Genomic DNA, 27676 nt, shown 5'->3' on the forward strand with positions numbered 1-27676 from the left:
CCGTATTTAAATTCATCCGGAAAATGGTTACTGGACCAAATTGAAATTCATTCTGGAAAAAAGGTTCCTGGACCGTATTTAAATTGATCCGGAAAATGGTTACTGGACCGAATTGAAATGCTTTAAATATGAATAGGTTATTATACACTGTCTAGAACTCATTTACGTTTGCTGCTTTTCTCTCCCAGTCCGGGATTGAATTTATTTACAATTCGTCGACCAAGGTTGACCGATCAAAAGTTGCCTTCTAAGAATGCCCACGAGTACGTTTTACATTGGAATGTCACACTGCGGTTGTAGAAAGCGTAGCGCAGGGAATAAATCTCTCGTAGGCCAGGTTAAAAAAAACTCCCTTGTCGAAGAGTTACTGTACAGTCATGGAAAAAAGTTCTTCCCCATAAGGCTTTAATAGGAGCAAGTAATGCAGGAGGGTAGGCAACACATATTGCACCCTTCGATGATCGGGTGATTTTGCCTGTCTTAACACCGAGAAATGTGTTCCACGCGAAGGTCAACATGACAGAAAAGCAAAGAGGGTCACGTGACTATTGGTTACGTGGAGTGTTGTGCTTCTCCACGTCCCCAGTTCTTGATCCACATTGCAGAAAAAGTAGAGCTGCATGCAATATATGAAAATAGGTTGTTTTCAACTACACGCTTAATTATAATTTTCCCAATTCTAAATCTATCAGACGTGTCTCCCGATTTAGTCGGGACTGTCTTTTACTTTGAATTCCTGTTTGTCATAGGCGTAACTTGACGGGAGCAGAAAGGGCATTTGTAACCCCCCCCCCAAAAAAAAATCAGGTTTCTTAAAGCTGCTAAAACAGGAATTAAATACTATGATTTGACGCGTCCAAAAAAAGTATTATATTGAAAGATTTTTCCCAAATACGTAGATAGAAATTTAATACTTTGAAAGTGTCTCAGATTTGTTTATTGTCACAACTTAGTGTGGCACAGGTCTACTACAAAAGTGGAATTTCGTAACAGAAATATGAACCCACTCCTTCTATTTCGTAGCCGATTTCATCTTGAAACTGAAATTAAGAATATTAGTTAATAATGTCATTGGTAAACAATAAAAAAATGTGTTAGACCCAATTCTTTAATACCTTATCATAATCTTCATCGCAAGTTGAAATTTTGTTGTAAGTCCACTGTATGCAAAAAAAAAAAAAAGGTAAAGTTCTCACCTGTGCTTGGCGCTACGCCATGAAGGCGTATAGGGGGTGTGGGGGTAACGCCCCACACTTTCTTGATTCGTTCGTGAGTGGGGGTGATGTGATCAGCATCACGCCGCCCCACACTTTCTTGATTCGTTCGTGAGTGGGGGTGATGTGATCAGCATCACGCCGCCCCACACTTTCTTGATTCGTTCGTGAGTGGGGTGATGTGATCAGCATCACGCCCCTGACCGCCTTTACCACCAGGGTTTCCCCCAGGTACCCATGTCATTCGACGCTGGGTGGGCGCTGGGGCCGCTTCCAACGTTAGAAAAGTTCCCGGGCTTGAACCGGCCGGGAATCGAACCCGGGACCTATAGCATGGTAGTCAGACGCGTTACCGACTGAGTCACCGGCACAGATACACTAATCTGAAGTGCATACAGTTTAAAGTGGGATCCGAACCACTATGTGTGATCACCTGGTATCATACTCCAGAGCCCTTGATTACAAGACCTTACCACTACGCCATGAGTGAGGCGCACACAATCTTTGTATTTCGACCTTTTTAAACCTATATGTATCATATAAGAGGTTGTTTAACGTTGCTATGCCTCTATGGATTATATTTAGCCAGTATTCGAGCACATAGCGTCAGGTTTCATAGAATATAAGCTTCTCTTCCATGTTTATGGTTTCCTGTCTGCAGTAGAAAAACTGGCAGGTTCCCATAGCTTTTCTTTCAATAGTCTTCCAATGGTTGCATATCATATCACTCAAATTTGATTCATTCGTTTCGAACACAATCCCCGATGGCGCAGTGGGATCGTGGGCGCCTTGTAATTAAGGGATCCCGGGTTCGATACTCGGTGGAGGAACATAGTGGTTCGGATCCCCCTTTAAATTATAGGTCCATTCACGATTAGCCTAACAGGACATAAAGTGGACTTAAGACACCAAATCAAGCAACTAACACAATCCCGTTATTGTCCAGATTATCGAATCCAGAACCTTCGTCGCGAATAACATAAGCAGGAAGACAACGTGAAATAACCGAACAGAAACAGAACCTAAAACCTACATCGGATAGATTGGATTGAGTCGACGATACAGCACGGGTTCTGAAATGAAAAAGAATACGAAAGTTGAAGGACCTCTATACGCACCCACTTTTCCTCCACTCAATGGGGAAGATATCCTTCTAGCTGAGAAGCCTTTACGTAGGAGTGCCTTGAGGGAACTTCAAGGCCACGACGATAAAGTGCAATGACGGGACCAAAACATACGGCAGATAGCTGTGTTCCTCCTTATTTCGTACGCCATTGATAACTGGAACACGTGACCTCGTCTTTGGTAAAGCAGAAGCCTGCTTGCTTGCCACCACCCTTTAGTTCAGTGACCTTCGCCCGTAGTCAGCAAGAGTGAATGACTCACCATATACTTGTCTGTGAGGCTACACAAGAATAGATATTTCGTTAGTGGCTGTAAGTATTGTTTCATCTGCAGTTATATCAGTTACCATTTCAATAGTTTCCTTCCTAATGGTTACTTTAGTGATAAACATGTAAATTAGTTCTCGAGAGTGAACGTTTTATCTATTTGAACGGGGGATTTTTATACAGCCTGCATGTATTATTTTTTCCTGAAACAAGAAGAAATTCGAAGACGCAAAAAGAGTTGTATAAGAGTAGTTAACAAAAGGAAAAAAGAAGAAGAAATCGAAAATGTAAATGCTGAAATAAATTATGGTAGAGATCGAGTGAATAACATTTTGTCATGGGGCCTCCTCGATGGCGTAGTGATAACGTCGTCGCCTTGTAATCAGTGGATCCCGGGTTTGATACACGGTGGATGCACATAGTGGTTAGTATCCCACTTTAAACTGAAGGTCGAGTCCAGATTAGCATATCTGTGCACCAAACCAAAACTAAGAAAGAAATTGTCACAGTGTAAGAAAATTTCATGTTCAACCACATACGAAACACAAGGGAATAATATATTGCAGTTTGGAGTTCACATCTGTAGCATCTAACGAGCACAATTATGAATCGCAACATATCGTATCAGATCCATTTTTATTATACATGTATGATAATATAAGAGAAGTAGAGGAAAGAGAAAACCAAGCGAAACACGGACGCCTTCTCCAGAATTTCAAATCTCGTTACATAAGGTTCTGGGTTGGAGTCCCGAACAGGCATGACTTTCTTGTTATTGCCCTTTTATCTGCTTCATTTCATCATAATTCATCGTTATGGTTTACCTGCAGGGGAAGAATTATGACAATAATTGCCAATACAAAGCCAATGACAAACAGAACAACTCGATTACGGAGATGCCAAGAAGAAACGAGACTTGACAGTTTCTCCGTCTCTCGGTTTGTCGAACTGAAAATTGCTCTTCCGTTCTCGGTCTCGATTAGTTAAATATAGAAATTGAAAATGTATGTGAATGAATATACATGTATTTTATATATTCCGGTTTTGTAGGAGATTTCGTGAGAGATGAAATAAGTACTCTTCCATCGTATTTATTTTTATAATTTTTATTCCCTGTTCGATGATCGCGACGATAAGGACGAGTGACCATTACATGAAATTGATGACGAAATAGTCAAACACCCCCGACAAGGACGGTACTCAAACCCGGGAACTTTGGCGACGATATCGAATGTCAATCACTTAATGAGCTTGACCACCGAGCCTGCTTAATGTTGTTTCTGTCAGGTAATTCGTAATAATATCCCACATTCACTATCATTTGCTTCATAATTTATCTTATTGTTGTGATTAACCTGAATTCAAAGAATTAGTTGAAAGGCAAAAATGCAAGATTGAATGTCTCTGATGTTACTTCGTGCCGAATAATATGACGTGGTATTATGATATGAATTTATTAATCATATAATATGCCTATTCATTCCATTGATTGATCCCAATTGAGCACACAAAATATGCTATAATGTCCACTCCATTGAGGAGTGGTTAGCACAGCGCGCTACGATGCCATGGATCCCTGGTTAGAATCTCGACTTGGGCGTGGGTGTCCTTGGTAAGTGTCCCTTCATCAATTTCATCATAGCATCATCACGCATCTTCATCGTCGCTATTTGCCAAAAGTGAAAGAATAGCAAATCTAAATTAAAAACATCCAATCAAATCAAACATCTCTACCGATTTAATTCTATACGGTACCGAATTCCCACTTTATTACTGCATCTTAAGTCATTTTACAGCATCTCAATTGTTTTCCGATTCGAAAACATTTGGAATGTTGTTTTGTGCAGTTGATTGTGCATTGTTTCGTTGTTTGGATTGTTTAATTAACGTCGCATTAATTAGTTTTAGACCAATCGTGACGGGGGAAGCAAGAGCACAAAGAAAGCAAAAAAGACAAGGAAGAGACCACGGCTTTCTTTAAAGATAGCATCCCGTGAATACAACTCAAGTGACTGCAGAATATTATGAATAAAATTTATTTCGCTTTTTCCTTTTATTTCTGTTTCAGTTATTTTACTTCGCTTTTCTTCTACCACTCGCGTTACTCGTGTCGGTGACGAAGAATTATAAACTCGTGAAATGGACGATGGTACAAAAAAATATATGCCTCTCCCACGGTTCGAAACTGTCAGTACAAAATATTGTCTTATTTTTAAAATTTACGGGCAAATATGGTTTGTCACGTAGCAATTTTCGCTTATCTCTTTCTCAAGGGGTTCCATTGCCTCTCTGATGTCGTAGTGGTAACGTCTTCGCCATGTAATGAAAGGCTTCCGAATTCAATACCAAATAGAGAGGCATTTGGTTCGGATCCCATTTTAATCTGTAGGTCCAGTGCATGAACTGGACTTAAACAATTAACGTGTGGCATGTGGTCTGTGATGAGAACTATCATTTCAGCGAACCTTCTTGACAATGACTCTAATATCTCTTGAAAGAATAGTATTTCCTTACGAGTAGCTCTTGTCAAGAAACCAGTTCCTGAAATTTTCTTCTGGAGGCATCGTAGCACCCAGCTGTTTGTTGTGGCTGGGGAACGAGTCATGTGACTCATGCTATCAAAGCTCAATCCTTCCCGAGAACTCAGAATCACCAGGCAAACTTAAGCGAATATTTTGTTATTTGGGTTGCATAAACAACAGGCTTTAAGACGTTACGAAATTCTACGTCCCGTGGCCCAGGTATTTTTTTCTAAGACTGTACATAACGCAATGGACTGTATGGCGTCATACTGAGTTCAAACAATCCCATCACATCTTGCTCCTCATCCGATCCAGGAACCGCAGCCAATAGGAGCCGTCGATGAGGTAACGTGAGGCTGTTGTTCCCAGCAGATATTACAACAGGGAACGGCAGTGCTGCTACAACCAAGTGAAGGAACACGCGCGAAAGAATGGGGCTATATGGAGAGTGGTAACGTGACTGCACCGTTTGCGTTTCGCCCATTTCTACGTTGTACCTTAGATTCTCGAGGCAGCCAGCACCTGGATTAGCCTTTCATGCTCTCAAGTGGATAATTGTTTATCGTCAGGTCCGTAATCGATCCAAGTTGTATATTGTTTCATTTCAATACGGAACTTGGACTCTATTTGAACTGATTCGGGGAAAAAAGGTTCCTGGACCGTATTTAAATTGATCCTGGAATAAAGCTTCCTGCACCGAATTTAAATTGATCGGGAAAAAAGGTTCTTTACGGTGCAGAACCCATTTACGCTTTCTGATTTTCTCTCCTGGACCGGAATGGAATTTATCTAAAATTCCTGGACCTTTAGCAACCCTGCCTTCAAGTAACTCTCTAACTCTTTCTCTCTATCACCTTTTCTCTTCTAGTCTACCTCTCCCTTTCTCTCACTCTCTGTGTCTGCTTCTCTACCTCTCCGTCTCTCTCTCTCTTTGTCCCTCCTCTTCAAGCCTCCCTCTTTATATCCCTTTATGTATCTTTCTCTTCCACTATGTCTCCCACCCTCTTTTAATGTCAGTCTCCCTCTCTATTCGGCTATTTCTTCATGACTCTCTCTCTATCTCTCTCTGTCTACGTCTCCCTTTCTCTCTCCTCTCTCCCCGTGCGTGCGCGCTGGCTTCGTAGTGCCTGTCTCCATCTATCCCTCTTTAACATCCTTTTTCTCTTGGACAGTATGAATGATGTCAAATGAGACAGGAAATTATCAAGCTTTTGCACAGGCACTTGATGATTGAGGGGGAAGCACAACTTGCCACAAACTGTAATTCTGCGGCAATTGAAGAATTTCAAGAGATGCTGTCGAAGGTTTATTCATAACCTGGCAAGCAATTTTCAGCAACATTCTTTCTTGCTCTTTGTCGTGTCTACTGTAGATAGATGGGTAACCTTTCTGGTTATTTCCTCTCTATGCCCGCTTTTTATTCTGCCACGTCAAGGTTAGTTTAACTTTATCCAAAGCATTCTGAGTGCACAATGTATCTCTCCACTTTCACAGGTATGCAGCAGGCTAAACCAACCGTGGTGTGATTGAGATTCAACTTCCTTTTTTGAGTTGAAAAGAGTCCTGGCCTGCAAAGCAAGGAAAAATTCTATGCTTTAATGAAGCAAAACACAAGGGATGTAACGGGATAAGCAAAGATAATCCTCTGTGGGGTTGTGTGTTCTCATGTTTTCGTGCGTTGTCCATGTGCGTTAAGTGGCCTTAACCCATAGAGCACAAATCTCCAAGAGATATCCGTAGGATATCCACAATGTCCAGATCATGTCCAGATCATGTCCATGGGTACCCAGTCCCGGCTATTCAGTTATGGATATCCATTGGACGCCCATGGGATATCAAGTGATGGATATCCATTTTACCTCCATTCATAATATCCATGGGATCTCGATTTCTGGATATCCATTAGACGTTCATGGGATATCCAGTCCAAGGTATCTATTAGATTTCCATGGAATATCCAGTCCTGGATATCCAGAGTATCTGGAATCACGTATATCCAGTCCAGGATAACCATTGGATGTATATGGGATATTCAGTCCTGGATATCCAGAGTATCTCCAATCACGAATATCCATGGGACATACGGTATAGATCCACATGTATTCAAAGATTGACATAAATGTTTTAATATCCGTGGAAAGATTGATTCATAGTACCGTCATTGGGCTATACGTTAGGACCAAATTCTGTGATGCAGTCTTAATCCTCGTGTCTTTTGTAGATATTCACATGGAAGTCTGATTAATCATCCAGGTTCTGCATAAAGGTAGGTCCATAACCTTCCGGAAGGAACCTACGTCACGCCCCTTGACATATTTTTGAATCTTACAGAACAAGCAAATTGACATAAACTTTCTCTTCTGACACTCGTTATCTGTGAACTTGTAACCTTTAAACCAGCATAAGATTGACAAGCAGAACGTTATTAGAAGATATGTAGATAAGTTGTTTTCGTGTTGTGTTTACCAATTTGAGAAGCGTCCAATGAGTCAAATGCAAATTGCACGACATGGCCATTACACGCGATAGTGGGCGCTGGATCTTTTTTTCAATGTTAGTTTGCAAAACCCCTGTGGTAAGCGATTTTCTGGTCCAATGGAGCATGCAATGGCTAATGACAATTTCCTTCCTCAGACTTGGTTCGGGTCAATCACGCTTTTTCCCTCAAGACTTAATATTGTAGTTTCCAAATATGCGCAGTTACCATATTGAAGTTTCGAAATTAACACTCAGGTGGGACCGTATTTCTACGCCAGCCTTGGTCTATGCCACCGTCAAATCGCGGCTTTCTAGGAGAGAAGCTGAGCGTTTAATTAAGAGAACTCCTCGAACGATTTAGACAGTAATTGCAAGAAACGTTGTTGACAAGTTATTTGATTGAATTTTTGAGTTCATCTTATGTACAGATAGGCTAATCGGGACTGAACCTGCAGTTTCGAGTAGGCTTCATTGATTAATTTTTTTTTAAATTCGCTTTCTTGCCGATTTTGGCTAATCGCGGAGATGAGTTTGAGTTTTTACTTTAAGTCCACTTTATGCACAGATAAGTTGATCGAAATAATATAAGTTGATCGAAACAGGACCTACAGTTTAATGTGGGATCCGAACCGCTATGTGCCTCCACCGGGTATAGAACCCGGGACCCCTTGATTACAAGGCGACGATGTTCCCGCTTCGCAATCGGGGTAGCCACTCTTTCCAATTTCGACTATCTACGCTAACAATTGAGTTGCCTCCTGGACTTTTGAATCAACGTCTCTCTGTGTTTTCTCTCTCTCTCTCTCTCTCTCTGTGTGTGAGGGAGAGAGATCGAAATTCTAAAATTACTGTGCTACATATTAACTTACGATCATACTACACATTGATCAATATTCATTTTCGTAACACAATCGATTATAAATTAATTGTTAGATCTTCAAAAATAATTGCCGGTACTCCTTTTTTCATTTCTTATTATTGTTATGTAGCATCGCTTTTCTGTCACTAGGCTAATCGCGACGATTGATTGAGTGATTGAGTTGGTGTTTTAAGTCCACTTTATGTACAATAAGGTTAATCGGTACTTGACCTACAGTTCAAAGTGGGATCCGAACCACTATGTACCTCCGGGACCCCTTGATTACAAGGCGATTACGCTACCACTACGCCATCCAGGAGGCTCTACTAATCGCGACGAAGAAAATGAGTAATGCTATGAATAAATTGATGAAGGGACACTCACAAAGCACCCATGCGCAGACCTGGATTCGAACCCGGGTCCCTGGCGTCATAATGCGCTGTGCTAACTTTCTTTTTTATTATTAAAAGCAAAACCTCTGAGGCGTAGTTTCCCGTTATTCTGCAGCGTGTCCGAGACGAAACGCCATAATTTGAAACACTTATACTGAACATAATAAACAAGCAAGACAATTTTGTTAGGTGGTATGTGGTATATTAGCTGTGGAAGTTTTAATTATGTATTGTAATAGCAAGATCATTTTCATTGTAGGTGCTCAAAAACTCCAAAAAAAAAAAAAAAAAAAAAGGAAAATGACAACGAATGCTGAAAAAGCACAAACCGTGTGGTGGTATGCAGAATTAGGGTCCATTATTGCAGTTCAACGCCGTTTCCGTGCAGAGTATCACATAGAGACAGGATCTGTTGCTAAGAGGCGTGGTGGTGGCCCTTCAAGAACATCAGAGGAGAATGTTCTGCGCATTTCAGATACATTTGCAAGAAGTCTCAAAAAATCTGGTCGTCTGGCGTCACGTGAGCTTGATGTCCCGAAATCAACTGTCCACGATGTGCTACACAAGTGCCTAAAGCTTTATGCATATAAATTGCAATTGTTACATGAGGCGAAACCCGACGATAAACCCAAACGAGCAACGTTTGCCGAAGACATTCTTCAGCGCATCGAGGAAGACAACAACTTTTCGGCCAAGGTTATGTTTTCTGATGAGTCAACATCCCTGGATTTCTTCCTGTGGGGGTATGTTAAGGACAAGGTGTACTCTATCAAAGTGACAACTGTGGAACAGCTTCGTGAGGGGATTAGAGCTGCTATTGAGACAGTAACGCCACAGATGCTACAGGCTACCTGGTGTGAAATCGAGTATCGATTAGACATCCTCCGTGCCACTCGTTGGGCACATGTAGAAATGGTGTGATTGCACAAACAAAACTTCATACCTATGTGTATCCATTGTTGTATCAATCTTCTTTATGCATCGAATACATGTCGTATTACAGACAGTTCAAATTAGGGTGTTTCGTCTCGGACACACTGTATTTCTCACTTATTCACATTTGTCAGGTTTTCTCAATTCTCTATTTTCCATCCATACATCCATGTCTTGCCCGGTATTCCTGGCGTCGTAGCGCGCTGTGCTAACCACTACGCCACGGATGTCGACGAACCATTCCACCACTGAGGTTGGCCCGGTATGGCTTACCACCAGATACAAGCACTCTTTCTCTCCCCAGAGACAGAGAGAGAGAGAGAGAGAGAGAGAGAGAGAGAGAGAGAGAGAGAGAGAGAGAGATTGAGAGAGAGAGAGAGAGAGATTGAGAGAGAGAGAAAGAGGGAGAGAGAGAGAGAGAGAAAAAAAAAGATAGATAGAGAGAGAGAGAGAGAGAAAGAGAGATAGATAGATAGAGAGAGACAGAGAGAGAGAGAAAGATAGATAGAGAGTGAGAGACAGAGAGAAAGAGAGATAGATAGAGAGAGAGTGAGAGAGAGAGTGAGAGAGGGAGAGAGATAGATAGAGAGAGACAGAGAGAGTGAGTGAGAGAGAGAGAAAGATAGATAGATAGAGAGAGAGAGAAAGAGAGAGAGATAGAGAGAGAGACAGAGACAGAGAGAGAGAGAGAAAGAGAGATAGATAGAGAGAGAGAGAGAGAGATAGAGAAAGAAAGAGAGAGAGAGATTGAGAGAGAGAGAGAAAGAGAGATACATAGAGAGAGAGAAAGAGAGATACATAGAGAGAGAGACAGAGAGAGAGAGAAAGAGAAATAGAGAGAGCTAAAGAGAGATAGAGAGAGAGAGAGAGAGTGAGAGAGAGATAGAGAGAGAGAGAGAGTGAGTGAGAGAGAGAAAGAGAATGAGAGTGAGAGAGAGAGAGAGAGAGAAAGAGAGATAGAGAGAGACACACACGCAAAGAGAGAGAGAGAGAGAGAGGGAGAGATAGATAGAGAAAGAGAGAAAGAGAGAGAGACAGAGAGAGAGAGAAAGAGAGATACATAGAGAGAGAGACAGAGCGAGAGAGAAAGAGAAATAGAGAGAGCTAAAGAGAGATAGAGAGAGAGAGAGAGAGAGAGTGAGAGAGAGTGAGCGAGAGAGAGAGAGAGAGTGATAGAGAGAGAAAGAGAGATAGAGAGAGAGAGAAAGAGAGATAGAGAGAGATAGATAGAAAAAGAGACACAGAGAGAGAGAGAGAGATATAGATAGATAGAGAAAGAGAGAGATAAATAGAGAGAGAGAGAGACAGAGGGAGAAAGAGATATAGATAGATAGAGAGAGAAAGAGAGAGAGAGAAACGAAAAGAAACAAGTCCATAGCTCACCCATTTTCGTGATCAGCAACGCTCTCCACCATTGCCAAGTTCAATTTCATTACCTACACTGGGAGAGCCGATAGCAGATCGATCACCCAACCAAAATATTTGCTTTCGGACCCCGGCTGTTTGGGTTCTATTACTTTTGTTGTGGATATCGGAGGTGCGTCAACTGTTCGATCGTCAACGCTGAAATGATCCCTACAGATCACTGCTCTCACTAATTTACGCTTCGATGATTCGAGTGTTCGACTCTGGATTCAAACACTGGTAGTTCTGGTTTCGAACCCGGGTTCTTCATGTGTGTCCTATCCATTTTATTCATTCGTCGTGACAACATCTAGGGTTAGGACGCTAAGGGTGCCGGCTATCATCATTCATCATCATCTTCGCTATTTGCCAAAAGTGGCAGAAAAACAACGGAAAAAAGCTTAATTCAATCAATATTATTACTGGCTGCTTATTTGGTAATTGCGAAGTGTCGTTTACCTGATTTCATTGGCGTTGGCAGACGCTGGCCTTAATTAAGTCTTGGTTTTCAACAGTGCTGTACTTAGGGCTTCAGCCAGCATTGGTATAGAATACCAAGCAGAGAACTTGAGAACGTTTCTGTGCAGTGGCGGCGATTAGGAGGGGCGGCGAGGGGCCCCACACTTTTCGCCACTTTTGCCCCCCAAGGGAAATATACTGTCTTTGCCCCCCCTAATTTTGGCACCTCGCACCCCCGGTGTTGGAACCCAATCGACGCCACTGTCTGTGTGTACAGTACATCTGCCCGCATCTCGGAAAGTACGGAATGCTACTGGAGAGTTTACGACACATCACAACGATATTCTCGAATACATCATACATGGGGGCCTCCCCGATGGCGCAGTGGTAGCGTCGTCGCCTTGTAATCAAGGGGTACCGGGTTCGATACCCGGTAGAGGCACATTGTGGTTCGGATCCCACTTTAAAATTTAGGTCCAGTCCCGATTAGCCTCACTGTGCATAAAGTGGACTTACAACACAAACTCAATCAATCAATCAATGGAATACATCACACGAACAATTAACCCATCTACAGATATATGGACACCTCACATGAATTTACAAAGAAAGAAAAAAAACAGTCATTTAGAGCCAACCAATATTCAATTCTCCCCAGTATTTAACAAAACATTATTGAGTTTGAGTTTATTGAGTTTATTGAGTTTATTGAGCAATTTTCACACCGATAGTACCCCTGGGGGCATTGGTGCATGTACATTACAAAAGACATGTTGACATCGCACATATATATATCTATACATCAATTTGGCAATTTTTTTTAATAATAATATAACATAATATAATAGTAAAACACACAATGACAAATTAACATGTAAACATGTAAAAGTACATGTTATATAGTGTATACAATCTAAATTTATTTTATAAAGTTAGTTAATTCTTGAAATTCTTGAACTGAATATAATGTGTATTCCAATAACAATTTTTTCACTTTACTTTTAAAGATTGTGGTTCTCTCAAAATTTTTGTAACTTTTTGGTAATATATTGTATAACTGGATGCCTGAGTAAAAAGGTCCTGTTTGGAATGCAGTTAGCCGCACTTTGGGAATGTGGAAGTTATCTTTTTGTCTGGTATTGTAATCGTGAGTGTCTATGTTCCTTGGATAGTTCAATTTTGTTTCGTGTATGAAAGTAAGTGTTTCAAGTATGTACAGACTTGGAAGTGTTAATATACGTAATTTTTTGAAAAGCGGTTTACATGTATCAGTTTTATGTGCATTTGCCAAAATACGCAATGCTCTTTTTTGAATTTTAAAAATCCTCTGCGATTGAGCCGAGTTTCCCCAAAATTGGATACCGTACCTCAAAATACTTTCGAAGTTTGAGAAATAGATATTTAGCAAACATACTGTATTGAAACTATTTTTTAAGGTTCTTAATTGGTAACATACGGTGTTTAGCCTCTTGCATAAATGATCTATGTGAACTTTCCAGTTTAGACACTCGTCTATAAATATTCCAAGAAATTTTGTATTGTTAGTGGCTGTTATAACGGCATGCCCTACTGTGAAATTATATTGCTTAATAGAAGAGTTTTTGGCTCTAGATACACCAAATTTTATTATATTAGTTTTTTCGTTGTTCATAGAAAGTTTGTTTGCTGAAAACCAGCTTTGTAGTTCAGTAAGAGCTTCTTCCGTTTTTTGAATTAATGTTACATCGTTAACAGAATCTACCAAAGCCGTAGTATCATCAGCGAAAAGAGTAATTTGGGCGGTATCAACATTTGCTGGAAGGTCATTTATGAACAATAAAAACAACAGGGGTCCTAGTATCGATCCTTGGGGGATTCCAATAACCACATCTTTCAATTCGGAGTAATATGTTGTTTGCGTCCCATTATTGGATATGCTATTTATTGCAACGCTCTGTTTTCTATTCGATAAATAGGATTCTATTAATTTGTTTGATAGACCGCGGATTCCGTAGTATTTTAATTTCTCTAGTAGCAAGTGATGATTCACACAGTCAAACGCTTTTGATAAATCACAAAAAATTGCAACAACAGAATAATCCACAAGAAGAGTATCGTTTCAGAAATTATATCTGAAACATAGCACGTTGCAAATAATTGGTAATTAACAAACCGCAAACGTGCCGTTTTCGTGGGGAATGAAAAGGGAGAGGGGTTAAAATTTAATCTTATTTCGTAATTGGATGACTTCAATTTTCCGCTCCGCAACACCAATTGTTTGCCCGAGCTGGCTGTGCACCCCTCCCCCCCTCCCCGTTCCCTCCTAAATGACCTGTTAATTATGGCTATTTTGTTGAGCAAATTATGTCTACTGTGGATGTAATTGCTGCCAAATGAACGCAGAATCTGGTCTTGCCAGCACTGGGATTCACTTTGCAATGTAAACAATGTGGGGTAGCACAGAAAGGTTGGTTAAATATTTACGTTTGCTTCACCCATGAAAACCATCGTTAGGTATACCTTTAACAGAATGCTCAATTATTGAATAATTTTGCTAACTTTTCGACGGGGAATCCGGGTTCGAATCCCGACTTAGACATGGGTGTTTTTGTGAGTGTCCCTTCATTAATTTCACCTTATCTTCACGATTGGACAAAAGTGTCAGAAAGCGAAGTAAATTATACCAAATCAATCAATCACTTCTATTGTTGGCGATCATTAATTCATTCTATATCCACAAGCACTTATAATGATGAAAGCTACAAAATAATACTATATTGTTATGTTCTATTATATTTAAACACACGCAGAACAAGCCAGTTGTGGCCTTTCATGTGAAGCGCCTTAGTATTTATAAAAACATCTTAATTAAAGATGTTTGTGTAATGATAATGTATTATTACTCGTGAGCATTTACTCAAGTAATAGTGACTTTCCCTTCACGAAAAAAGTTTGGACACCCCTGGTAAAGAATTTCTTCCAAATTTTTAAACAAAACGCCTAAAAAGTCCATACGATAGACGTCCACAACCAATAAGGCACCCAAGAAAATATTATCTATGGAGGAACTAATGACCCATGTGTATATATATATATGTACAGTCATGGAAAAAAGTTCTTCCCCATAAGGCTTTAATAGGAGCAAGTAATGCAGGAGGGTAGGCAACACATATTGCACCCTTCGATGATCGGGTGATTTTGCCTGTCTTAACACCGAGAAATGTGTTCCACGCGAAGGTCAACATGGCAGGAAAGCAAAGAGGGTCACGTGACTATTGGTTACGTGGAGTGTTGTGCTTCTCCACGTCCCCAGTTCTTGATCCACATTGCAGAAAAAGTAGAGCTGCATGCAATATATGAAAATAGGTTGTTTTCAACTACACGCTTAATTATAATTTTCCCAATTCTAAATCTATCAGACGTGTCTCCCGATTTAGTCGGGACAGTCTTTTACTTTGAATTCCTGTTTGTCATAGGCGTAACTTGACGGGAGCAGAAAGGGCATTTGTAACCCCCCCCCAAAAAAAAAAAAATCAGGTTTCTTAAAGCTGCTAAAACAGGAATTAAATACTATGATTTGACGCGTCCAAAAAAAGTATTATATTGAAAGATTTTTCCCAAATACGTAGATAGAAATTTAATACTTTGAAAGTGTCTCAGATTTGTTTATTGTCACAACTTAGTGTGGCACAGGTCTACTACAAAAGTGGAATTTCGTAACAGAAATATGAACCCACTCCTTTTATTTCGTAGCCGATTTCATCTTGAAACTGAAATTAAGAATATTAGTTAATAATGTCATTGGTAAACAATAAAAAAAATGTGTTAGACCCAATTCTTTAATACCTTATCATAATCTTTATCGCAAGTTGAAATTTTGTAGTAAGTCCACTGTATGCAAAAAAAAAAGGTAAAGTTCTCACCTGTGCTTGGCGCTACGCCATGAAGGCGTATAGGGGTGTGGGGGTAACGCCCCACACTTTCTTGATTCGTTCGTGAGTGGGGGTGATGTGATCAGCATCACGCCGCCCCACACTTTCTTGATTCGTTCGTGAGTGGGGGTGATGTAATCAGCATCACGCCCCTGACCGCCTTTACCACCAGGGTTTCCCCCAGGTACCCATGTCATTCGACGCTGGGTGGGTGCTGGGGCCGCTTCCAACGTTAGAAAAGTTCCCGGGCTTGAACCGGCCGGGAATCGAACCCGGGACCTATAGCATGGTAGTCAGACGCGTTACCGACTGAGTCACCGGCACAGATACACTAATCTGAAGTGCATACAGTTTAAAGTGGGATCCGAACCACTATGTGCGATCACCTGGTATCGTACCCCAGACCCCTTGATTACAAGGCCTTACCACTACGCCATCAGTGAGGCGCACACAATCTTTGTTATTTGACCTTTTTAAACCTATATGTATCATATAAGAGGTTGTTTAACGTTGCTATGCCTGTATGGATTATATTTAGCCAGTATTCGAGCACATAGCGTCAGGTTTCATAGAATATAAGCTTCTCTTCCATGTTTATGGTTTCCTGTCTGCAGTAGAAAAACTGGCAGGTTCCCATAGCTTTTCTTTCAATAGTCTTCCAATGGTTGCATATCATATCACTCAAATTTGATTCATTCGTTTCGAACACAATCCCCGATGGCGCAGTGGGATCGTGGGCGCCTTGTAATTAAGGGATCCCGGGTTCGATACTCGGTGGAGGAACATAGTGGTTCGGATCCCCCTTTAAATTATAGGTCCATTCACGATTAGCCTAACAGGACATAAAGTGGACTTAAGACACCAAATCAAGCAACTAACACAATCCCGTTATTGTCCAGATTATCGAATCCAGAACCTTCGTCGCGAATAACATAAGCAGGAAGACAACGTGAAATAACCGAACAGAAACAGAACCTAAAACCTACATCGGATAGATTGGATTGAGTCGACGATACAGCACGGGTTCTGAAATGAAAAAGAATACGAAAGTTGAAGGACCTCTATACGCACCCACTTTTCCTCCACTCAATGGGGAAGATATCCTTCTAGCTGAGAAGCCTTTACGTAGGAGTGCCTTGAGGGAACTTCAAGGCCACGACGATAAAGTGCAATGACGGGACCAAAACATACGGCAGATAGCTGTGTTCCTCCTTATTTCGTACGCCATTGATAACTGGAACACGTGACCTCGTCTTTGGTAGAGCAGAAGCCTGCTTGCTTGCCACCACCCTTTAGTTCAGTGACCTTCGCCCGTAGTCAGCAAGAGTGAATGACTCACCATATACTTGTCTGTGAGGCTACACAAGAATAGATATTTCGTTAGTGGCTGTAAGTATTGTTTCATCTGCAGTTATATCAGTTACCATTTCAATAGTTTCCTTCCTAATGGTTACTTTAGTGATAAACATGTAAATTAGTTCTCGAGAGTGAACGTTTTATCTATTTGAACGGGGGATTTTTATACAGCCTGCATGTATTATTTTTTCCTGAAACAAGAAGAAATTCGAAGACGCAAAAAGAGTTGTATAAGAGTAGTTAACAAAAGGAAAAAAGAAGAAGAAATCGAAAATGTAAATGCTGAAATAAATTATGGTACAGATCGAGTGAATAACATTTTGTCATGGGGCCTCCTCGATGGCGTATTGATAACGTCGTCAGTAGTGGAAGTGGCCGGGTTCTAAGCCCTCATTTGGGGCTCGAATCATCATGTGGGGCTCAGTGTTGCCAACTCACCCCACGAAAATTTCACCAACTGATATTTTGAAGCCTTTCACGGTGTATGTTAACCTCACAAGCAGTGTTGCCAACTCGGGCGAGGCGTAGCCTTTTATGGTGTATGTTAACCTCACCAGCAGTGTTTCCAACTCGGCGTAGCCTTTCACGGTGTATAATCTTTTAGCTTTTTTTTTGTGTGTGTGAGTGTACATGTGTTCGGGCGAGGCGTAGCCTTTTACGGTGTATGTTAACCCCACTAGCCTCAGCGTACATGAGAGTTCTGAATCTTTTTTTGAGGCTCGAATCATTATTTGAGGCTCGTCGTAGTTTTTTATGATGTATATTTTGAGGGCACAGAGTTGGCAACACTGTGGCCTATTACTGTAGCTTTTTATGAGGGGCCTATGTGCGCCCAGTGTTGCAAACTCTATGAACCCTTGTCGTAGTTTTTTATGATGTATATTTTGAGGACAGAGTTGGCAACACTGTGGGCCCTTACTGTAGTTTTTTATGAGGGGGTCTATTGCCCTCTGTTTACATCTGGCAACACTGCCGTAGATTTTCTGACAGTGTTGTTAACCTACTGGGTTTTTCACTGTAAACTTTCATCAAAGGGCCTGAGGGGCCCATGTATTTTTTATGTCTGGCAATACTGTTGGGGGCCTAGTGTTGGCGACCTGTGGGCCCTTACTGTAGCCTTTTATGAGGGGGGTTTATTGTTGTTTTTTTTTTATATTTGGCAACTCTATTGGATGTTTTTTTTAAAACTTGGGTTTTACCAACCCATCCGAAAAAAATTCTACTATATGATCTTTCACTGGCTAAGATAACCTACAAATAGGAATTGGCAGCACTGACGAGGCTCGAATTATTATTTGAGGCTCGAATCATTATTCGACGCTCGAATCAACATTTGAGGCTCGAAATCGAATCGCTAAATATAAAATAAAATAACAATGCCTATGAACCTGTTTGGCTTCAGGAAGCAGGCTATGGAGGCATTCGCCCAAAGTGCACCGTCGCCACCTGCGAGCTTGGACCTGTTGCCCTCCCTATTATCTAAACTCAACGGTTTGTTGATTATACACTTGAATAGCATTCTGACCCAGTACGACGAGGATGTGGGCAAGACTTTCTACATATTCAACAACAACTTGAATTATTACCAGTTCCCCATCTCCGGCAAACTGCAGTTTGACATGAATCCCGAGAATAAAGGAGAGGCCAAAATTTCTTCTGGCAGGAACATCTATCGCATCAAACACGATAGGATGAACAGTGCCACCACGTACGATGTATCTGCTGGCGATCGTCTGTATATAGAGCTCTTGGACGACTACGACAAACTCATCCCTCTTGTCATAGAAATGAAAATTAGCTATCCTATAATAAATAACAATAATGCCTAACGATATTTTTGGCCACACGAAACGCGACGACCATGGCGACGAGCTTCTCATGCTTGACGTCAGGGTTAAAAAGCTGCGAAGCGACCTGCAGGCCCTACAGTCCACGCTCAACTCCTGCCTCCAGACCGAGATAGCCAGCTTGCAGTCTCAGTGCCTGGACCCTGTACTCAAGATTGATGCAGAGCTAAAATCGCTGCTGCAAAAATACACTGACCTTGCGTCGATAGACAATCTCGACAAGCTGGCACTGAGTGTGGGCAATCTGCAGAACGAACTTCTGAAGCTGCAACAAACGCAAACCTCAGACGTTGAACAGCTGAAACAACGGTTGCAGGACCAAACAAGCAACATCCAGACCGAACTGCAAACTATCATCCAGAGCATTAAAACACAAGACGACTACGATCGCGTGAACGCTAGTATTGCTAAATTACGCGATCAGTTTCAATCTTTTAAAATCCCTACGTTGGAAAGCATCAAGGCTGAGCTACAAACGGACGCTTTGCATGCGGCCATCAACGAAGTAAAAACTAAACTCCAAACACTGGAGGATTTTATCGACAATTTACCGTCGTCTAGCGAACTGAACGCCATTGCCCGTAGCGTGGCCAACATCAAACTCCAACTTGAGACCTACGAGGATTTCGGGAAGCTGCAAGGCACCATAACCCATATTGAGGATGCACTTGCAGTCATTAGAAATGATCTGGCGAACGTTCACGATGAGCTGGAAACCAAACTGCCGGGCATCAGGGATACACTGGCCAACGTTCAACAGCAAATCGCCAAACTGGAAAATCTGAATGCAGAATCCGAGTTGTCTCATTTCCATCACTTGATCGACGACATACAGACTAAATTGGAAACCCTGCAACAATCTACTCCCACCCAGGATGACATAACAATGGCGAGTATGTGATAAGTGAGTAAGGTGTGTGCTCCGATGAAATTCTATTTTAATACTACAACAGGCAACTGAAGACTATATATTGCTGAGACTTGTTATGTAAGTATACTAAGTTTATTGACATTTACATAAAAGTCAATATAAGTGCATATTCAATGAGTTATGAACGTAAAACTTGATCTTTTCGTTAAACTGTCTTGATAAACAAACATTCACTTGTTATCGGTGTTGCCAATTCATCTGCATCGGAGTTCACAGACTATCACCTTCTTGTGCTTTAGTGGGTGCTCAGTTGCTGTCCATATAGACATTTACTGTGCTGTGTGTTTGTGTGTTTGTTCTAACGTAAAGAATGAGCAATTGTGGTGAGTGTAATAAACCAGTTTCTCGGAATGATGTTAATGCCAAAATAGTATGTACTGACTGTTCCAAGCTATGGCATATTAAATGTGTGAACATTAATGAAACCGATCTGGAGTTTTATAAATCTGAAAATCGACCATGGAGGTGTAAATCATGCAACTCTAAAAAAAGACGATCTATGCATTCTGAAGAACCTTTAGTAGAAGGTGTTCCCTCTTTGCAAAACATTTTTGATTCCGTGAAAGAGTTAAAGGAAGAACTTATTAATGTTAAAAAAACAACTAAGGAGACGGAAATTGAACTTGGTAAATCATTAGAACTGTTACATGTAAAAATGGATGATAATTCTAATCTAATAAAATCCCAGTCGGACAAAATCAATGCCTGCCTCGCCCACATCGAAGAACTGAAAAAGGAGAATACCGAGTTGAAACAAGAATTAAAAAACACTAAAGTTCAACTTGATGAATTGGAGCAATATAGCAGAAGGAATGCATTGGAAATTATTGGTATTCCAGGAAAATCTAACGAAAATGTTTATCAAACTGTTATGGATGTTGGTAGGGCCCTTGATTTGGAAATTAAAGAGGAAATGATAGATGTATGTCATAGGCTTAAGAATTCTAGCAATCATAATTCTCCGGGTATAATTGTAAAGTTTGTAAGAAGAGTGGATAAGGATAAAATGATTGAAAAACGCAAGGTAAAAAGAAATTTAAATACAAATCATCTGGGGTTTACGAATAATCAGCCAATATATATTAATCATAGCCTTACTCCATATAGGAAAACCATTTTCGGACAAGCTAGGAAATTACAAAGAGAAAAAAACTATGCCTATCTTTGGATTGATAGTTCTGGCTCTATTCGTTTAAGAAAGACCCCAAATGACAGGCAAGTTTTTGTAATAAAAACTGAAACAGATATACAAAATATTATGTAATCATGGTGAGTTGAGTCACGGATTATAATGAATCACATAATGAATTGAATTTATACTATCAAAATGTAAGAGGTATTAATACTAAGCTTAATGATGTATATCTAAGTATTCTAAATGAAAACTATGATGTAATTGTTTTTACAGAAACTTGGCTTTCCAATGTTATTAACAACTGTGAATTTATTGATACTCGCTATGCTGTATTTAGGCAAGATCGGTTACATAGAAGAGGTGGTGGCGCATTAATTGCAGTAAAGAGTACTTTGAGGACCAAGAACATTGAAATAACTATAGAAAATATTCAGATTGTTTGTGTTAAGATAATAACTAGTGTTTCTTCCATTATAGTGGTTACAGTTTATTTCCCACCTAATACTAAATTACAAATTTACAATATGTTTTTTGCCAGAATGGAAGAGCTATGTAATATACATTCTTGTGGTCTGATTATTGTAGGAGATTTTAATATTCCAGAAATTGTAGATTCTAATTACGACTTAGAAAATGGTTGTCCTCTTTCCTTAACATTATTTAGATTTTTAAGTTTACTGGAATTACAAAGCATAAATAATGTAAAAAATAACAACGGAAAAACGTTGGATTTGGTACTGACCAACTTGTCTAACAATGTCGTGGTTAATCATAACTCCTTCCCTCTTCTAAGCCCTGATGCTCATCATCCTCCCTTATTACTTCAAGTCCATCGCTTTTATGACAAAACTATTCATAATGTTAAGTCACGTTCTATTTATACATATGATTACCGTAATGCCGATTTTTTCAATATATATAGAAATCTTAATCAAACTGATTGGAATCCTTTAACATTATTTAAGAATCCCAACGTAGCATTGGACTACTTTTATGAAATTTTAGATAAAATTATTCGTAATAATGTACCCATAAGGAAGCGTAATAAGAGAAAATCTTACCCGCCTTGGTTTACACTGGATATTATAAGATTACTTAAATATAAAGAATATTATAGACATAGACGTAAATTGTCAGAATATAACCAGAAGAAATTTGTTGAATTACGCAGAAAATCAAAATCTATGATAACTAAAGCTTACAAGATTTACATAAAGAATTCTGAAGAATCCATAAAAAATAATCCTAGGTCTTTTTGGAGTTATATTAAGGGTAAAAAGAAATCAACTAATAATCAGTGTAGTTTAACCTATAATGGAGTATTACTTGACAATAACAAAGATATAGCTAATGGTTTTGCGCAATTCTTTAAGAGCGTTTTTAATGATTCTATTCCAACTTACTCAATTCCTAGTGAAGTACCTATGATAGTAAATCAACCATTAGTATTAGATAGTATTACTGAATCTGAATGTGAAACTTCTATTAGAAAACTGAAATCGAAGAAAGCTAGTGGTCCAGATAGTATACCAGTTTACATATTTAAAGGATGTACTGATTGCTTATTGTTTCCTCTATGCACCATATTTAATTTGATTATAACCACCCAAATTTTCCCCGATAGGTGGAAAATAAGTAAAGTAACTCCTATACCAAAATCTGGTAACGCCAATGAAATCATCAATTATAGGCCTATATCTTTAATTTCAACACCAGCAAAAATTTTTGAACACATTTTATATAATAGAATTTGTTATCATGTTAAACCGTATATAACTCACCATCAGCATGGTTTTATATCCAAAAGATCAACCTTAACTAATCTTATCTCATTTACCCAATTTTTGGCAGACTCATTTAACAATGGTTACTCTGTTGATACTATTTATACAGATTTTGCTAAAGCTTTTGATAAGTTAGATCATGATATATTAATATATAAGTTAGCAAATTTCGGTTTTTCGTTTCCACTGTTAAAATTAATAGCATCGTATTTAAAAAATAGGAAATTTTATGTCACCTACAATTTTGAATCATCCCCTTTATATTGTGTTACATCTGGTGTTCCGCAAGGCTCAAACTTGGGTCCCTTACTTTTTATAATATTTATTAATGATTTATCCTCTGTTATAAAAAATTCTAATTATCTGCTTTATGCTGATGACCTAAAAATATTTAAATCCATTACAAATATAAGTGATTTAGCGCAATTACAGAAAGATATAAACAACTGCTTTCAGTGGAGTGTCACCAATAAGTTAGATTTTAATATAAGTAAATGCAGAACTATTACGTTTAGCAGACATAACTTATCTTATACTCATAACTATACTATGAATGGAATAGTTTTAAATAGAGTTAAACTTATAAAGGATTTGGGACTTTTACTCGACTCAAGGCTTACTTACAGAGAGCACGTACAAACATTAGTATCGGATGCATTTAGAATTTTAGGCTTTATATTTAGAACTACCAGAGAAATTAATAATATTCAAGCTATTGCTTCAATATACAATTCGATATTAAGAAGTAAGTTAGAGTATGTTAGTGTCATCTGGGATCCTTATTTTCAATGCTACCGTGATTTAATTGAAAATGTTCAGAATAAGTTCGTAAGATATTTATATTACAAAAAATTTAAAAGATCTTCATATTTAGAAAGAATATCCTATAATACTATTTTATCTGAATTTGGGTTCTCTTCATTACAATCAAGAAGATAACTAGCCAAACATATTTTACTTTATAAATTTATAAATAACCTAATTGATGCTCAAGATTGTCTTCAGTTGATAGGATTCACAATTAAACCTAGAACGCTTCGTTCTTATTTGCCATTTTCTTTCGTTAATTCTAAAAATATTGTACATCAGAATTCAGTAATGGTTCAAATATGTAAAGCTCATAATGTACTAATGCAAAATAATGTTAATATTGATTTTGCTATGTCCTACAAGAAATATTTATCTGTCATTAAACAATTTTATTCTTAATTAGTATTTTGTTTAAAAATTGTAATTCTATATTTCAAGTTATTTTATCAATGCTAAATATAATTTTATAATACAATATAATATAACACAAACTGAAAATAGGCATTAATATCATTTAATTATTTGTGTATATGCAATTGGTTTATGTGTTTGTATATGTTAATATTTATGTTTATGTATATGTTAATATATGTTTATGTATATGGATATTATGTACCATAGTTTATTTACTTGTAAGCCCCCGTTGTAAGTGGAGCAATAGCTCTGTTATGGGGAGTATGTATAAATAAATAAATAAATAAATAAATAAATAACGCAACTGCAAGAAGGCATACGTGCTGCTGCCGATGCCTCCGAGTTGGACGCGGTGAAAAAAACTTTGGAATCGCTCCAAAACACGGTGGCCACCCTGCCTACCTCTCAGGAACTGAAAAGCGTGAAGAGAACTCTCAACCGAATACTCAAATCCGACGACATCAAAAACATCCAATCCGAAATTGAATCGATACGGGGGTCTGTCGCGACTTTACCTACCAACCAGAACATCACCGAGCTGCATGAATTGTTTGCGGAAATTAGAACCCAGGTCCACGACCTTGTAATACAGAGCTCCAAGTTGACGCTTGTAGAAAGCCTGCAGCAGATTATTGCAAGCGTGAAAGAGCAAATTGGGAGTATCGAGGCAAGTCAGGAATCGACTATAGCTAATTTCAGCACCCAACTACATGACTTAAATGAAAAATTCAAGAGCCTTATTGTCAATGTAAAGATCAAACCAAACTACGACACTGTTGTTCATGCTATCGAGGAACACCTGGAATCGGTAAACGGCAGATTGGAGGATGTGGAGACTGAGGTTCGAACCAACGTAAACACTCTAAATACCAGCATCGACAATCTCAAGTCTACGATTGTCATCGAACTGTACAGCATACCAAACAGAGAGTTCTCCTCCCCTTTCAATCCAGGTTACAAACTCTACATGTTGACTCCTGCAAAAGCCTATCATCAATTTTTCCTCGCTGGCACACTTCAGTTCGTCAAGGTTTCCTACTGGTCTTTGCCTCACGCAACCCACTACCCAACCATGACCGTGACGAACATTGGCGATGAGCCTAAAATAAGAGGAGTTGAGCTGGTCGATTTCACACACCCCGAAAGTCGCGAGACTGCCTATGCCGAAGATGCCACTCAAATTATCGACATAGAAATAGGTGACAAGCTGTATATAGAAAACCCAGCATTGTCTGCAGCCAGAAATCCCATCCAGGCTATATTCTTATTTTCGCGCCATGTCTAGGCAGGGTATCGTGAACGAGCTTCATAAACCTGCACGACGAAACTACAAACGACTGGCGGTGGTGACCAAAGGCGTGGATGACCTTTGGCAGGCTGACCTTGTGGAAATGAGTAGCGGCAACCTAAAAAATTTACATAAAATCAACAAGGGATACAAGTATCTTCTTACTGTTATAGATACATTTTCAAAATTTGCGTGGGCTTTGCCCCTCAAGGCTAAAACAGGTGTGTGCGTAATGGAAGCATTCAAAACTATTTTCAATGAAAGTGGCAGGCGACCTCGATTTCTTCAAACGGATAACGGAAAGGAATTTTACAACTCGATATTTCAACAGTTTGTTCAGAAGCAAAATATTCAACATTACTCGACTTTCAGTCACATCAAAGCCAGCATAGTGGAACGTTTTAACCGTACTCTCAAAACACGCATGTGGAAACGATTCACGCTTCAAGGTAACCACAAGTGGGTCAATGTGCTTCCGGAACTCGTAAACGACTATAATCACAGTTTGCATAGCACGATACGCATGAAGCCTGCCGATGTCAGCAAGTCTGATGAGGCACAATTGATCTCTACTGTTTATTGCCCCAAGTACCGGCCCACTAACAAAAAACCGAAATTCAAAATTGGAGACCAAGTAAGAATTAGTAAATTTAAGCGCATGTTTGAAAAAGGCTTTACCAAAAACTGGAGTACGGAACTTTTCACTGTTGCTCGATTGTTACCCGGTAACCGTCACACGTATATAATAAAAGATAATCGCGACGAAATTTTGAAAGGGCGATTCTACGAGGAGGAACTCTCTAAAACAAAATACCCCAATACGTATCTTATCGAAAAAGTATTACGTAGAAAAGGTGACAAACTGTTGGTGAAATGGTTGGGACTCGAGGAAAAAAATTGGATCGACGCAAACGAGGTGATTGTGTAACGGGTGCTTGGGATGTGGTGAGGCGACTACCAGATTTTCCCCCGGAGCGTCAGGCTAGAAAAAACGGCGAACTGTTGCCGGACAACATTCGCTGCCTTATTGTCGGACCTTCAGGGTGTGGGAAAACAACTTTACTTATTGATAATTTTCTTCTTGCTCCCGACTGGTTAGATTGGAAGAACAGGCACTTGTATGTTTTTTCCAAAAGTTTGGAGCAAGCAAAATATCAACAGCTGACAAAACTGTACGAAGGGCTGAGCATAGCTACTTTTGCCTCCGAAGTAATGCCACTAGACTGCTGCCATGAAAATTCGGTGGTGGTCTTCGACGATGTCATCCTGGAGAACCATAACGAAATTCGCAATTTTTTTACACAGGGGCGGCACAGAGGCATGGACTGCTTCTACCTTGCTCAGAATTTTTCTAAAATTCCCAAGCAGCTTCTTCGAGACAACGCTAATTTTATTTGCTTGTTTCGTCAAGACCACACCAATTTAAAACATGCTTACGATGATTATGTAGGCGGGGACATGAACTACAATCAGTTTTCCAAATTTTGCTCTTCATGCTGGAATCAAGATGATTTCGGATTCGCCACGATAGACATGACGAGGAAACCCAATGACGGAAAATACAGAAACAAAATAAACAACTTTCTAAACGTTGCGACGTTACAAGAAACGTCTTGACGTATTATAAATAACAAATAATGAAACGCAAACTCGCAGACGACAACTTGAAGCTGCGCGACTACCTGGCCAAACGCTTCAGGGGTTGGAAATCAGACCAACCTATTATTGATGCTATAAGTGGACTAGGTAAAGACATCAAAGATGTTACCGAGCAAAATAAAGATTTAATCAACGAGCTCGTGCCACTTGCTGCTCGAAATTATGCTGTGCCTACGCCGATATCCAGTATTCACACTACCTCGTTCGAACTTGGAGCTGCACCTCTGAGACGTCAGGTTCTAGGCAGTACCTCTTCGGACAAGGTAGTTGAATTAGGTCCGTTGGCGAGAGATTACCTGAGCACTGGGAAATTTGAAAAGGAAGAGGTGTTTGGATTGTACCCCTCTGTGGAACTTAACGAGGGTGTGGTTTGGAAAATTGGAAAGTCAAAAGTTACGTTCGAAGGTGACGACGTGAAAATTAATTTGGGCGAGAAGAACAGCTGGACTAGGTATCCTGGCACTGTGGGCCTGTGGGAACTTATCACCAAAAAGCAACCTAAAGATTACACAGACGAGGATTACCAAAGTTACACAGAAATTTTAATCATGACGGATGCCCTGTACCAAAACAACGATGCAACACAGAATCGCGTAAAATCAAGCAGTGGAGAAAAATACAGGAACCTCATCAAGCCAATATGGAACCAGCTCAAGACTGGCAGCGGTGTCAAACTCTACAATACCCTACCTAAAGAGTTTGTTTGGGTAGACGACGTAAGGAAGCTTGTAGATCGATTGCTGGTTATCGCAGGCGAAGAAAATGCAGGCAATCGCAACTTCCACAACGAGAAGGTGGGCATCATGGACATGATTAGCACCAAGCTTAGCAACTTTATTGTCAACGACAACAAAGGTATAGGTTACCTTATCAAAATCATCAACACCCT

The sequence above is a fragment of the Lepisma saccharinum genome, chromosome 1 (genome assembly GCF_977018435.1).
Source record: "Lepisma saccharinum chromosome 1, izLepSacc3.1, whole genome shotgun sequence".
Taxonomy (NCBI): Eukaryota; Metazoa; Arthropoda; class Insecta; order Zygentoma; family Lepismatidae; genus Lepisma; species Lepisma saccharinum.